Below are 16,413 nucleotides of genomic sequence, written 5' to 3'. Positions count from 1 at the left end.
GAGGAAATGGATAAATTCCTAGACTCCTATAACCTCCCAAGGCTGAAAAAAGAAGACCTGGAATACCTGAACAGACCTATCACCATCAAAGAAATTGAAACGGTAATAAAAAGTTCCCCCAAGCACAAAAGTCCTGGCCCAGATGGATTTACTAGTGAATTCTTCCAAACCTTTAAAGAGGACTTACTCCCAATCCTCCTTAAGCTTTTCCAGAAAATTGAAGTATCAAAAACACTTTCAAACTGTTTCTATGAAGCAAATATCACCCTGATGCAAAAAAAAAGACAAAGATACCACAAAGAAAGAGAAATACAGACTGATATCCCTGATGAACACAGATGCAAAGATCCTCAACAAAATATTAGCCAATAGAATCCAACGACTCATCAAAAAGATGATACACCATGACCAAGTACGATTCATCCCAGGGATGCAAGGATGGTTTAATATTCGCAAGTCAATCAACATAATTTGTCATATTAATAATAGAAATAATAAAAACCATATGTCATATCAATAGATGCAGAGAAAGCAGCCATTTATGATGAAACTCTCAGCAGAATGGGCATCAAAGGAACTTTCCTCAATATAGTCAAAGTCATCTATGAAAAGCCCATGGCAAGTATCATTCTCAATGGGGAAAAACTGAAAGCCTTCCCTCTAAGATCAGGCACAAGGCAAGGTTGCCTGCTTTTGCCACTCCTATTCAATATAGTACTGGAAGTCCTGGCCATAGCAGTTAGACAAGAAAAAGATATCAAGGGCATACAGATAGGAAAGAAAGAAATCAAGTTATCACTATTTGAAGATGATATGATACTATACTTGGAAAACCCTAAAGACTAAAGAAAGTCCATGGCTTTCTAATATACAAATAATGAAAGAGAAGAAAGAGACATTTAAAAAAAAACAATCCCGTTCACAATAGTACCTCAGAAGATCAAGTACCTTGGAATCAGCTTAGCCAAAGAGGTGAAGGGCCTATACAAGGAAAATTACAAAACACTACTTCAAGAAATAAAGGAGGACTCCAAAGATGTAACACATTCGGGCATCCAGCGCAGCACCCGAGAGCAATGCATTGGGACACCAAACTGGGCTACAACTCGGTGCTGCTGGGGGTGGATTTTTTTCCCCCCCCACCCTGTCTTCCTGCATGGAAAGCGGCGGGCTGGCGGCACCATGTGGCAGGAGCCATCTTCTGATTCCAGACCCACAGGTATTCGGATTTTACTTTGGGGGCTCCCAGGAACTCATGGGAAGGGGGCGTAACCGGCACGCCCTCGGCCCAGATAAACCCGGAGCCGCTGAGCGCGAATCGGACCCTCTGCGCCTAAAGACTTTGAATTCAGAGACTTCTTACAGCAATGCACTGGGACTGTGAGCTGGGCTATGTAATTTCTGGCAGAATTCTCCCTGGACTTTATACAGAAATCCAAAACACGGCAGCGTCCGCGCGACTTAACATTTATAATTGTCAGCAATGTGAATTGGTTCCATTTGAACAGGTCTGACTTGGGGGGGAAACTCCAAATAATAACAGTAAGTTTTTGTTGAAAATATTGAAGGTTTTTAATGTAGCAGCCACCTCTGGACTGTGAACTAAGCAAAAGCCTCACGCTGGCCGACGTGGCGTGGCGTACACCATACTATGAGGCGCAGGAAGGGGGATGAGGGGGAAAAAGAAAAAAAAAAAAGGGAAAAGGAAAAAGAGAAAAAAAAAAGAGAGAGAGAGAGTTATGTCAACTATAGTGAGTTTTGTGTTGAATTATGGAATGTAATCAAGGTAAAGAAAAAATGAAGTGAAATTCATTAGTTATACAGTAGGGGGTAGGGGGTGGGGGCGGGGGGTATACTGGGGTTTCTGGTGGTGGAATATGGGCACTGGTGAAGGGATGGGTGTTTGAATATTGTATAACTGACATATAAACCTGAGAACTTTGTAACTTTCCACATGGTGATTTAATAAAAATTAAAAAAAAAAAGAAATAAAGGAGGACACTAGGAAATGGAAAAACATCCCCTGCTCATGGATAGGGAGAATTAACATCAAAATGGCAATACTGCCCAAAGCTCTATACAAATTTAATGCAGTCCCTATCAGGATACCCATGACATTTTTCAAAGAAATAGACAAAACACTCCTTAAATTTTTATGGAACAATAAACCCCACGAATATGAAAGTAATCCTTGGAAAAAAGAAGGTGGGTGGTGTCACCTTCCCCAACTTCAAACTCTACTACAAAGCAGTAGTAATTAAAACAGCATGGTATTGGGATAAAAACAGACCCACAGACCACTGGAACAGAGTTGAACATCCTGTCACAGACCCCCAATATATGGCCATTTAATCTTGTACAAAAGAGCAAGAAATGCAAAGTGGAACAAGGAAAGCCTCTTCAACAGGTGGTGCTGGGAAAACTGGATAGCTACCTGCAAAAAAATGAATTCTGACCTCTGTCTAATGCCAGGCACAAAAGTCAGATGAAAGTGGCTTAAAGACCTCAATACCAGACATGAATCTATAAGGCTCACAGAAGAAAATGTAGGCAGAACTCTCCATGACATTGAAGCTAAAAGCATCTTTAAGGATGAAACAGCACTGACCATGCAAGTGGAAGTAAACATAAACATCAAACTAAGAAGCTTCTGCACATCAAAAGAAACAGTGAGCAAAATACAAAAAGAGCCCACAGAATGGGAAAGAATATTTACCCAATACCCATCTGATAGGAGATTAACATCCAGGATATACAAGACAGTTGTAGAATTGTATAAGAAAAAAACCTCCAACCCCATCCAAAAATGGGGAGAAGAAATGAACAGAAGTTTCCTCAAAAAAGAAATACAAATGGCCAAAAGGCACATGAAAAATTGCTCCGCATCCCTAGTCATCAGGGAGATGCAAATCAAAAAAACAATGAGATATCATCTCACACCACAGAGACTGGCACAGATTCAACAGAACAAAACCAAGCAGTGCTGACATGAATATGGGGAAAAAGGGACGCTCCTTCACTGTTGGTGGGAATGCCAACTGGTACAGCCTTTCTGGAAAACAATATGGACAGTCCTTCAAAAATTAGAAATTGAGCTTCCATATGACCCTTCAATACCACTTCTAGGAATATATCCCGAGAATGAAAAAGAGCACAGTAGAAATGGCATCTGTACCTATATATTCATTTCAGCACTCTTCGCAATAGTCAAAATCTGGAAACAACCCGAGTGCCCAAAAACAGATGACTGGTTAAAGAAACATTGGTACATCTACACAATGGAATACTATGCAGCTGTTAGAAAGATGAAGCCATGAAATTTGCTTATAAATGGATAGACATGAAGAGTATCATGCTAAGTAAAATTAGTCAGAAAGAGAGGGACAGACATAGAGGGACTTCACTCATCTTTTAGGGTAGCATCACATGAGGCTGATACCCAAGGACGATAGATACAAGGGCCAGGGGGATTGCCCCATAGCTGGAAGACTACTTCATGAGCAGAAGGGAGAATAGATGGAATAGAGAAGGGATCACTAAGAAAATGATGGCTGGAGGACCCAGTTGGGATGGGAGATGCATGCCGAAAGTAGATAATGGACCAAACATGATGACCTCTCAGTGTCTATGTTGCAAGCTATAATGCCCAAAAGTAGAGAGAGAGTATGGGGAATATTATCTGCCATGGAAGTAGGGGGAGGGTGGGTAAGGGAGTGTATACTGGGAATATTGGTGGTGGGGAATGTGCACTGGTGGAGGGATGGGTGTTTGATCATTGTGAGATTGTGAGATTGTAACCCAAACATGAAAGCTTGTAACTATCTCACTGTGATTCAATAAAATTAAAAAAATAAAATTGAAGCATTGTGTATCCACATACTCAAAAGCTGTGAAGCTGGGCCTTGATATGTTGGAGAATGTCAAATGTGGTGGCTGCTGAGTCTCTCTGTAAGGTAAGGGTGAGAATCTGCTTGGAGTTTTTTAAGAGTACCTCAGTTTTTAGCCTGGAGATCAATCTACTTAGGACTATATGGTGGCTTGGTGGCTTTTTTTGAGATGTGTTGAAAAGCTGGAATGTTTATATGTCAGAGGATGTTGGGTGGGGGGGGCTCCTGGGCCTATTTGGAAGAGAGGGGTGTCTGTCCACTTCCATTCTGAAAAGTACACAGGGTTTTCAGTCTGGAGATGGGTCCACCTGGACCATTTCAAATCTCAAGCTTTGATGAGGAGACTGTTCTTTCATCTGTTTGATTTGTCTGTGATAAAGTTTTTTCTCCCCTTGAATTATTCAACATTACATTAACTACTTTATTATAGATTTCAACAGTTTAAATATGATGAGCAAAATATTAATTTTAGAAATTATTTACCTGTGTAGGGTTTGGATTTATAGTTTGGTATCTTTCATTATTAAGGAAAAATTCTCCACCACCCTCTTTGTGTGCATATATATGTATGTTTATACATATACATAAACATTTCTATTTATATATGTATACTTGACTTGTCTAAAAGATAAGAAAGAATGAAGTATACAGTCATATGTGGTGTATGTGTTTATGAATTCTTTTTGTGGTAATGTACATGTTGGTGGAATTTAGAACATGTCACCTCAAAATATCACTGTCTGTATCACTGTCATCCTGTTGTTCATCGATTGCTCGAGTAGACACCAATAATGTCTTCATTTATCCTTGTCATGTGCTAGTGCAACCCAATGGAGTCTTCTCGCTCTAGGAACACAAAGAGCACATTATTGTTACTGTTACTGTTTTTTGCGTATCAAATGCATCACGGGTAGCTTGCCAGGCTCTGCCATTTGGGTGGTATATCCTCGGTATCTTGCCAGGCTCTCTGAAGAAAAAAAGGCTCCAGAAAAAATTGTGTTGCTCTCTTCCAGGAGTTTTGTTTTATAGTCTCTGCATCTTGCTCGTTAATGAGATCATATGGGTGTGACTGCTAAGCTACTGGAAAACTGGGGATTTGGGTGGAGGAGGTCCAGTCCCAATCCAAGCAGGCTTGGTGATCTCAGGCATGGGTCTCACATATCTGGATTCCTTTGTCAGTTTATTCATGGGTGAGGCTCGTCCAAGTGTGTGGAGAGTGGCCTTGAGCATGGCTGTGGAGAGTTGTCTTGAGCATGGCTGTGGCTGGGTTCTGGGGGTCTTTGGCTGTCAGGACTCTGCTTGGGGTAGGGAGGGAAATTCAGCCTGCCCCCTCTGAGGGGGCCCCAGTGAAGACAGCCTGGCGCAGGGGCAGGAGATTCAAAATATACCATTTGATATTAAGATTATTTTGAGCTAAAAACAATGGCGGGGGGTGGGATGCAGTGTCACCAACCAGTCAACCTCTACCTGCACTAGTGAGTACATCAGCAGTTAGATGATGCCTTCAGACTTCCTGATACCCCAAAATTACCGCTTTGTCTCTGGCCAAAACCCAACAACTTAGAACCAAGTTTCACAAAAAATTAAATGGTCGAAAGTTAGGTGTGTGGGAACCACACCTACAAACCACCTCTGGCCCAGCTATACAAGCTCATTTATAGCCTTGTTTCAGAGACCCATAAATAAATCTTGAAAGAGATCAAAAGCTACAGTTAGTCTCGGACCCAGGCAAGGTTGAATAGACCAGGGTAAATCGGAGGGGGGGAGGGTGTCAGCCTGTTACCCACCAAAGCAGAGTCCCCAGTAGCCAATTGCTTCCACAATCCAAAATCGCCACCATGTCTCCAGCTAGACTCAACTGTCTCAGGAGGGACCTCAAGGAAATCTACTAAAAATTTGAGTATATGGGTTTTGTGACTGAAATTTCCAGCTTTCACAGGAGCCTCTGCAGTCACTTAAGCCTTATCTTCTTGATAAGAATACTGAACAACCTGAGCAAACACGATGACCTCTTAATACCTGTGTTGCAACCCATAATTCATAAAGGAGAAAGAGAAAGAAAAAGGTGTAGGGTGTAAGTTTGGGGAATGGTGAGGGGAAACAGGGGATATTGGTGGTGAGAAATGTAGCTGATGGAGGGATGGGTGTTGGATCATTGTATGACTGAAGTACAATCATAACCAGTTTTGTAATTGTCTATCTCATGGGTATTAGGTTTTCTAAAAATTTAATTAATTGATTGATTTTAAAAAGAAAAGAAAAAATAACTGGGGCGGAGAGATTGTACAGCAGATAGGGTAGTTGCCTTGAATGCGGCCCACCTGCTTTCAATTGCTGGCTTTACATATGGTCCCCTGAACACTGCAAGGAGTAATCCCTGAGTGCAGAGCCAGGAGGAGTAATCCCCTGGCATTGCTTGGGTGTGGCAACCCCCAAACACACACAAAAAAAAATTAAGAGAGCCATTGGATTTGCTACATTCATATTGATGCTGTTAATTGAGAAAATATGTTTTAAGAATTTTTTAAGTTTTTTTGTTTGTTTTATTTTGCGGGGGGGAGGGGCACTCAACTGGTGGTGTTCAGGGTTTACTCCTGTTTCTATGCTCAGTGATCAATCAGGTGGGGATCAGAAAAACATACTGGATTACAAGAATTAAATCTGGGGAAGCAAGCTCTGTGGTACTATTGTTTTGACCAAAATGTCAGAATCTAATAAATACTCTGTTGATGTGATTAAAATAAAAGTTTTGTGATGCATTCATTGGTTCCCTGATTATATTGAAAGAAGCCATTATTTTATGATAAATTATTTTATGAGAAATCTACATGTCACTTGTTGTGAGAGAATTTATAAGTGAACAAAATTGATTCATTAAAAAAATAAAAAATAAAACAAAAACAATGATGACTGCAGTCTTGCTTTTTAAAAAGAAACTTTACTTCACCTTTAGCTGCTTAGAATAAAGTATAAATATCTCACATAGATGAAATCTGTAATTATTAATGAAAGTTACATTAGGAGGGGGTCCTGAAACAAAAATAAATGTACCACTTAATAATTTTTCTCCTTCTCTTGCTCCTCCTCCTCCTCCTTCCTTACTTGCTTCCTTCTTCTTTCTCCTCCTCCACCTCTTCCTCCTCTTCCTTCCTTCCTTCCTTCCTTCCTTCCTTCCTTCCTTCCTTCCTTCCTTCCTTCCTTCCTTCCTTCCTTCCTTCTTCTTGCTCCTCCCCCTCCTCTTCTTTATTCTTCTTCCTTATCTTTTATTTCCTCTTCCTCCTTCTCCTCCTCCTTTGTATTTGGGGCACACCAGGCTGTTCTTGAGGCTATTTCTGGTTCAAAACTCTATTCAAGCATGTTTCCACGTAATCCACTAGAAATATTTATTTGTTTGTTTGTTTGTTTGTTGTTTGTTTGGGGGCCACACTGGCAATTCTCAGGGCTTACTCCTGACTTTACACTAAGTGATCATCCCTGGCTGTTCTCTGAGGACAATATGAAGCGCAGGATATTGAACCCAGTTGACCACATGACAGGTAATTGGGTACTCTACCCACTATACTATCTCTCTTCCACCACTAGAAATCTTTACATAGGACTACACATATAAACACTCTTATTTACTGTCTTTTTGTTTTCTTTCTGAATAATTCCTAACCATCACATCTTTCAAAGTGTCTCAAATTTTCATCTTCTTTTACTATTGCTTCTAAAATCTGAGTAATGGATTATATTATTCAACTTGTCATACTCTTATTCTATAACATTTCTGTAATTTTCTATGAATCATATTTAACTTCTAAACCTTATATGCAGTTTATTTATAGCTCAATTTATGTTTTTATGGTCAATCCCTCTGTTGTGTTCTTCTGTGAATATAGTGTAATATCTCACTACTATAAGGTACTTTACATATCAGCACATTTAATGTTAATATATATTTTACATCTATGATACAACAAAATTGCTCTCCCCAAATGTGTATTCTTATAATACGTCATTGTCTCTATATGTTGGAGAACATTTGTCAGTGCATTTATTTTAAAAAACCCACATGCCTATTACACATTTTGAAATGCAAACATTGCCAGAAATTAATGTCAAATGGGTTGGGATATTCATGTCCCTCTCTAATTTTCCTCATAGCTATGAGCTCTTCAAATGGTAACTTTAAGAACCAAACAGAACTTATTTCACTTTCGAAAAGACACTCACCTAAGTGGAAAGGTGAAGTCACCTTATAACATATTCTGTTTGGTTAAATTCTGTAAGTTTGGTTAAGGAACTCTGATTATGGGCATAATTCAGTAGCAATCCTGCAAGTGAAAAATAGGAATAGTGCTATTGTAAAAATAATAATAATTTAATATATACTTCTAATAAAATATGAAAGGATCAAATAATTTCCTATGAATGATGTTTGGTTGAAATTAATAAAAATCCAAATAACACTTACTGAAATAACTACATATTACAGTAGTTAAGAATATGACATTTGGTTCAGACAACTGTGTTCAGTTTAGGCCCTATCATTTAACAGCTGCATGGCAAGGAATTTTCTAAATTTCTCTGTGCCAGAGAATTTCAACTGACTATTATGTCTAGTCTTCCAGTCTTCCTTAATCATGCAAACCTAATTTTGGTTTCAGCATATTGCTACGAAGATTAAAGTACAGGTTACTCAACATACGTTATAATTATATGTTGCCAGATAGTTTCATGCTGGCCTTAGGGACTTAAGAAGAGTTTATTAAAAGGTTGTTTCATAGGAGGAGGCAAATTCCTTTTCCTTCATTTTTCTATTGATTGGTATAATACCTGGACTTCTTTCAGCTATCTGAATCACACAGTGATCTGCAAAATAAGGCAGAGCAGGAAGTATGAATTCTGACTTCCTGTTGACACTAGAGTCAGGAGGACATCTCCAGTCTTCTTTCTGATAAGAAAGATACACATGTAACTTTGTTGAGGACTGAGATTGTGGTAAATTCTGTTTAAGTTGGTAAATTAATCTTAACTAAAAGCTATTATTAGGTAAATTCTTTTAAGCTCTTATCTTCTTATCACTTGAATGATTATAGTAACAATTTCATTAGATTATTTTCAAACAGTAAGTTATGACTTGAGAATCCTGTTGCTTACTATTTAGAAATTATTTATAAAAGCTTCTATTGATAGTTGAATAATAGATTTTATTGATATTTTCAAATAATAAAATAATCGCTTCTTTAAGAAGTCCATTTTATTTTCCTTTTACAGTCTATAATCCTGATTGCCAGTAACAGTATAATTTCCACATAGTCTGAACGTGCAAAATTTACTGAATCAATGAAGAAATATGTATATATATACTTCAAATAATTTGATTAAATGTGCTGTTTTGCTTAAGAAATCTTTATTTAGGGGCCAGTGAGACGGTACAGTGGCTAAGGTGATTGCCTTGCATGTGCCTGATTGTTTCTATCCCCAGCACCACATATGATACCTCAAGTCCTTAGAAGTGACTCCTGAGCACAAAGTCAGGAGTAAGCCCTGAATATAATGGGTACAGCCAAAAAAACACACACAAAAAAGGAAATTCATGTATTGTATGTGATATGATACTTGATATTTATTATTTATTAAAAATTAGTCATTTTTTATGAACAAGACCATCCTTCAAAGAGATAACAAGAGAAATCTTTAGAAAGGTAACAGGAGAAAAGTACTTAACATCTTTAAATGTGTTATTTAGAAAAATATAGAAATATGTATATAAAATTTTGCATAAAATTTGTATAGCTTAGATTAAAAAATATAAATTTTAGATAAAATTTTATGGTTCAATAAGTGTTAAGGATGTAGTTCAGCATTAGACCTCTAACCTTACATGTGTGAGATTCCTGGATTTGATCCCTTGAACCCCAATGAAGAATAAAAGTATAGTTGTTTAGTGCCTTAGAAAATTGTTTCATTTGTATGAAACAATTTTATATGTCATAGCCACTAGTTTATATCTACAAAATATTTCTGGAATATCAACCACTCTTTGGTTAAGTGAAAGACACAGATATGTGTTTTTTGCTTTTACCTACTTGATTATAGAATTACAATTTCACGTTTCTATCAACCATTCAGGATTTGCAGGGATATGGGTTTATTGACAACATTGGTATCACATTGTTTATGATATCACATCTATTTGGACCAAAAAAATATACATGTCAATTATGAGTTTCATTTCTGGGATTGACTGAGTGCCGTATGTGCCAGAAAGCAGTGTGAGGATAATGGGGAATCTGGGAACCTTTTCTCCAAATTCCTATAATGGATAAGGTTTCCTCTGAATCATTCAGAATCTCACTGGGTGCTAAATCACAAGAGCTTCTGCAGCTGGCACCTAAAGAGACCTAATTTTGTTGAGGGTAGAGTATGCATGTTTTATTATGTAGGATGTCTTATCACATCCCTTGCATATGTATGGTGCAATTCTGCAATCCCTCTGATAAGTACTGTTTCTTATTTTATTTTGAAAAAAAAAAAGAGTCAGTTGTGACATAAAACCCATATAATTTGCTGGCTTGTAAGTTAAGGCCTCAGGCAAACCAGTCTTTCTTTTGTCTTGTCCTCCATACTTGCAGAGCAATCCCAATGTTAAATTGCTGTTCACTGAGAGGATATTTTAGACTCTGGCTCCCCAAAATTGTTAAACATATTTTTCTGTGGCTTACATTATTCCTTAATCTAGTTTTCTTTGCTGTGTGATTAATGAGTAAAGGATATGTATGTACTTTGTATATCTTTATAGATCCATTAAATACACTTTTCAATCACCCCAGAAGTATGGAATAAAAAATAATGTTTTACCAAGTTGGAAAGTGAAAGTGTTAATTACCCTGTGTTGGAAGCCCTTACCTTAATACTGATGTAGAGGCAGATACCATATTTATCTTAAACTACCCCAGAGCAAAGAATGTGAAGAAGACAGTTACCTTCGGAACCATATTTATCATGTAAATAGCTCAGAAAAGGATACTGCCAGTTACATCTTTAAAATACAAAAATGCATGCATTTCACTATTTTGTAAATGCCAGAGAGATGCAGCATCCGTTAGAGTTAACGGTGCGGCACTTTTGTGTTCAGTAGCATGAATCATTAATCATGAGACAGGCCATATTCTTGTACTGCTTCTGCTTTCATTACTTGGCCTAATTAAACAGTTCTCTGAACTGGAATCTCAGATTCCTCTGTTACAGATTATCATTAATTATGGTGAAAGTGCTCAGAGATGTTGGACTCAATTATATTCTACTCAACTCTGGCATCGTGTGATTCATTGCACAGCCTGCTCTGCAGATGTACTCTTTTCTTATCTCGCACTCCCACTTTTGTAAATTGGGCTCTGGCAGCCAACAAACTAAGAGTTATGTGCCGCGTTTTCATTAAAAACATGTTGGAGAAGCACAGACCAATTAAGGATTCTGTATTTTATAAGGAGTGATGAGACGAACAGTGGATTCTGGGAGAATTAGCTGTGAAGAAGCAATCTCAATCCCATTGTATTGCTAAATTTGGTACCTATTTTCTGTTTGAGGTTCAATTGGTTAGGTAACTAACTTGGAGATCCTTTCTTTTTTAATTTGAAGTAAATCAGTTTAGAAACATTTAATAGAAAGAAAGTAAAAATTTTGTTAGGTACTTGTGTGAGTTACTGGAAAACACTCACAGTGACGCATGCCAAGGATATTATAATTTAAAAGATAGTAATTTCATTCATTTTGACAGTAGTTTTCCATGCTATGTAATGAAATATGCTCTGTAGCATTATGTCTAGGCAACTAGACTAATACGTGGCACAGAAAAGTTCAGAATACCAGCATTTGCAGAGATTTAGCTGTGTTTGAGGTGTGTTAAGGGGAAATGTATGATTTGATTTGTGGTGGCTGCAAATAAAATCATCTCTATTTCTATAGCATTTAGAATTTGCTTTAGAATTTTTTTCTCAGCCTTTTTTTCTGTCTCATTGAAGAACCAGAGTTTCTTTTGTTTAAAAGTTATGGAAACAGTACACGCTTTAAAATGTACTTTAACAATCAAAATTAAAAGCAAAGCTTAGAATAAAAGAATGGCATCAGATTTTCCCACTGACTACAAAATCACATTAAGAAGTCAAGGGCCTAAAAATCAATATTCAGAAATCTATAAGTAGACAGTGTATTTAGTGTACATGTGAAAACTACAGACAGAACTCATCCATTTTTATTTGTAGGTTATTTATTGAGAAGTTCATGGACTATAATTTAGAGATTTTATAGAAACTATAGAAACTAAGTGACAAAGTGTACAAACACATTTGGGGAAAGACCAAGGATATCCAGCTTTCTTTCTCATTGCTATCATAATTTTAAATTGAAGTAGAAAAACCTAATTTCAGAACAGGTGTTCATAAATAAAATCTAATGTCATTCAATTTACTTCAAATGTCATTTAAAAAATATAAAAAGAAATTGTTTAGTTTTTAACCTAAATTTTTTTATATAATAAATATGTACATTGTGACTTATTTGCATATTGTGTACTTTGTTATTACATATAAAGTTACAGATTGTTTACAAACTTTTGCAAATGAGTAGTTATTATTGCTAAGAATATATAATTAGTCATATAAGATAGTTTTTACTTCAAAAACTATCATGGAAGCTATGATACAAACAGTAGAATGCTTTTTAAAGTGCTCTTAAAAATCATGATTTGTGATTCATGAAAATCATTTTGTAAAATACAATGCATCCTATGTTAATTACATTATTACTAGTATGTGAGAAAACTTTATGAAATTTAAAAGCATTATCTTTTACAAGTAAATATGTGGTTAAGGATCTCTACCTTAAAAGGATGGTGCCAAACAAAACAGTCAGAATGGGTATATTTCATTTCTTTCATTTCTCATCTGAGAGGTTAACAAAAATAACATGCAAGAAACTCTTATCATAAAGCTATTCTCAGTAGTGAAATATGGACAGCATTGTCCTGGTTCAAGTTAACTCAACTAGCCACATGTCTCATCTTTATCACTAGCTTTCTATTTTTTACAAAATCCTCATCTTTATTTGACATTAAAAATCGTCCTTATCCTCATCTTAAAACCACGTCCTTACATTTAAACATATGCACTGGATATATTCACCCGCCAGAGCAGCTCCAAAAGTAAAGGAAGGGTAAATCCTTTCTCCTATTTTTGTATTTTCTAAAAGTTTCTATTTTGGTTTTTCTAAATGAAACTTATTTTTTATGTATTTTCATCGACTATATATCCATTTCAACTAATGCAGGTCAGCAAGAGAATAAAATTAAAACAATATGGAGGGGAAAAAAAGTTCTAGATGTAAGCCTTTGGCTTAACAGTTTGTAGGTTTTCATATCCTGCAGTAGTTTCAGGTTTTAATATATATGAAAATCAGTGGTCTTGTATCTATGCATATGTGTCGTCTATAATATAATTTTGACAGATGGTGAGCTGGATAAATCTAGTCCCTGACTACAGAAAACCTTGGTTTGACTTGCACTCTACCAAAACTTGTTTAAAAAGGCATTCGCAAGTATTTATTTTTTAAATAAAGATTCATTTTTTTGGCCTGCCCTTATTTCTCATTGAGATGCTGGCATCCCATTTTGATGGTTCCATAGACACATTTTAGCTAAGCTCTTATGATTTTTTGTAGAATTATTCCATGCATAATGCTGATGACTATACCACTCTACATCCCCTCCTTATTAAAAATAAATATGTTACCTTGCCCCTGTTTGCACCATCTAAAATTCTGACAACAATATAGTACTTTAAAAAAAAAAAGTAGAAGCCAAGATGCGGTTTCTCCCACTGGCAGCTCCAGACATACTGCTCATTGAAAATGTAATACACTGCTGCTGTGTCACAGGTCAGCTGGCAAATGGCAATCTGAATTTTAAAAGGAATATGAATAAAATTCTGTTTTATTTTGAAAATGAACTTTCTGCCCTCCATCATGAATCCAATATATGTCTTAATCTTCTATGCTCTTGAAGCCTGCGGCTCCTGGCTGAGTCCTTTGACTTCTGAACCTAATAAGGAAATAGGTTGTTTTCTCATCCTCGTCTCATTTTTAGAAGGGCTGAAACAAACAGTCCCCTATTTCAAATGTAATTGACAAAGCATAAAAACATGTATGTTATATAATTTTAGGTTTACAACCAAGCTCAGCACTGGGATGTTTTATTTTTAAATTTGATTAAGATGTTATACCTTTAGAAATGTGCTGTCAAGATTGGAAATCAGAATTTCCAAGTGTACTACTGCATGTTTACCTTAGAACTGTACATGTGAAACTGATAAAGGGTAGAATGGATAATGGTGCGCTTCGATTGGGAACATTTTCATTTAACCTGGACGTTGTTTATAGCCATACAGAGAGATGTATAGACAAAATTTTCTAAATGTATATATGGCTATTGTGTGCTGTTTAAAAGCAACATTATGTGTGCTGTCTGTGTCTCTGCCTCTTTCCAATATAGATGTTAGTTCTTCATTATGCTCGTATTTTTCTAACCCTAATATTTCCATAAACATGCTAATTTATAGCTTATAAATAGAAAAATTATTCTTTCTTTCAAAAATAATAATATTTTGGTTTTTTATATTACCGGGGTTTAATTACTCTTGTTTCTTTATAAATATGAAAATGGCTTTTTAAAAATAGAGATGATAGAATTTAAAAATACTAGAGTTTGATATTCTATGCTGTTATTGTACCTTAGAGTCATATTTATATAGTATTGTCACAATAAATTTGATTATTCTAACAAAATAAATGCTGATAGTTCATTGTGTGTTCAGATTGCATGAGAGACAGAAAAACACAGGTGAACATGATTTAAGCGGATAAATATTTAATAGTTGATTTTTTAAAACCCTTAACCTGCCCATCACTATTTTCCATAGAATAGCTATATTTTAAAGGGTTTTTGGTGTTATATCGCCATTTTAAGTCCATGGTGATTAACATTCATAGTAATGCTTCTAAATATAAAATTTACAAGGACAGAAAACTTTTTAAACCTTAATTTATACAGCTATACTAGTACCCATTCCCTTTCTTGATATTCTAGTAATAATCTCAAAGAAAACATGAACTAGTTACACATGGTAAAAAATTTATCTATCATACAATAGATAGGTAATAAGTATATCCAATATGGCCCAAATATTGACTTAATAAGCAAGCATATAAAGATGAAAAATTAAACTTGCAACAACAAGACAATCTTTACATTGGACTAGTTAAACAAACAAGATTATTGCAAGTGAGACCAGTTAGATGATAAAGCTAGACAGAAGTTGACAAAAGAGCCTTTAGCCTGGCAGTAGGAACATGAAGCTCAGGGAAAGGAATTGTAGAAAAAGCATAATCTGGGAATATTCTTCAATTGATGATGTGAAATACTGTTTTCCTAGAAAGCCAGTTTATTTTACTTAGGCATAATTTTTTTAAATGTAAATCGGGGAGATTTTTCACATATACTGGGTAACTAGCTTTTACTGGGTGACTAAAGTTAGATTTACGAAACTCGCCCTCTAATGATAGACAGGCTATCTTTTTCTTGGTTCAGGTGTGAGTACATTCCTCCTACACAATCATAATTTGCCTCATGGCTAAGGAATGATAAATCTCTATCTTTGAACAATTCAAAATTAGCAAGAATGCTCGCATCCTAGACATCATATTCACATTCCAGAAGAGAGAAGAGGACAAAACCAAAAAGGTATAGAAATCAAGTGGCTTAACCTTCAGTTTTTTTAAAAAAAAAAAAACTTCCATAGTTCAGGCCATTAATTATGTTTATTTTTTTAATTATGTTTACTTTTTGTGGCAAGAACTGTATCAAGTACATCCATCTAACTTCAAAGGAAGCAGAAGTGTATTTTTGGCAGGCATACATTCACTCCAGGAAGTTAGAATTGTTTTAAGAAAGTAAAAAGGAGATGATGAATAGTATATATAGGATACTTGCAGTTGATATATATAGATCCTGACCTCAAAGGGTCCATAGACTACTATGAGAAATAAACATAAGCAGTCTACTTTTAATTCTGCTTTAATAAATCTACCAACCAACAAGGCATTGCTAAAGAAAAATTACCTTTGCGTGACGGATTTTTACATGAAAGAAATAAATAAACCTAAAATTTTGAGCAGTTTCTAGCTTCAAGTATAACTGATCCTAATATTGATGAAAAGATACAAAAAGAAACTTTTTTAAAATGTGGTTTGTTTTGCCTTTTGCTTCGTTTGCTTGTTTTGTGGTGCTGGGGGTTGACCCCAGGGCATCACACATGCAAGTCAAGAATTCTATCACTGAGCTCATCCCTAGTCCTAAACTTAAGATTTTCAAACTTCAGGAAACAAACTTTGTGGCTTTACTTCCTGATTCATTGTGCAGGAACTCAGCAAATATAAATATAGTTAGAAATCCAAGGCTGTGGTAATAATACGAGGGTATTCTCAGAAG

This window comes from Sorex araneus, chromosome X (assembly GCF_027595985.1).
Source record: "Sorex araneus isolate mSorAra2 chromosome X, mSorAra2.pri, whole genome shotgun sequence".
Classification (NCBI taxonomy): domain Eukaryota; kingdom Metazoa; phylum Chordata; class Mammalia; order Eulipotyphla; family Soricidae; genus Sorex; species Sorex araneus.
Note: the sequence above shows the minus strand (reverse complement) of the source record.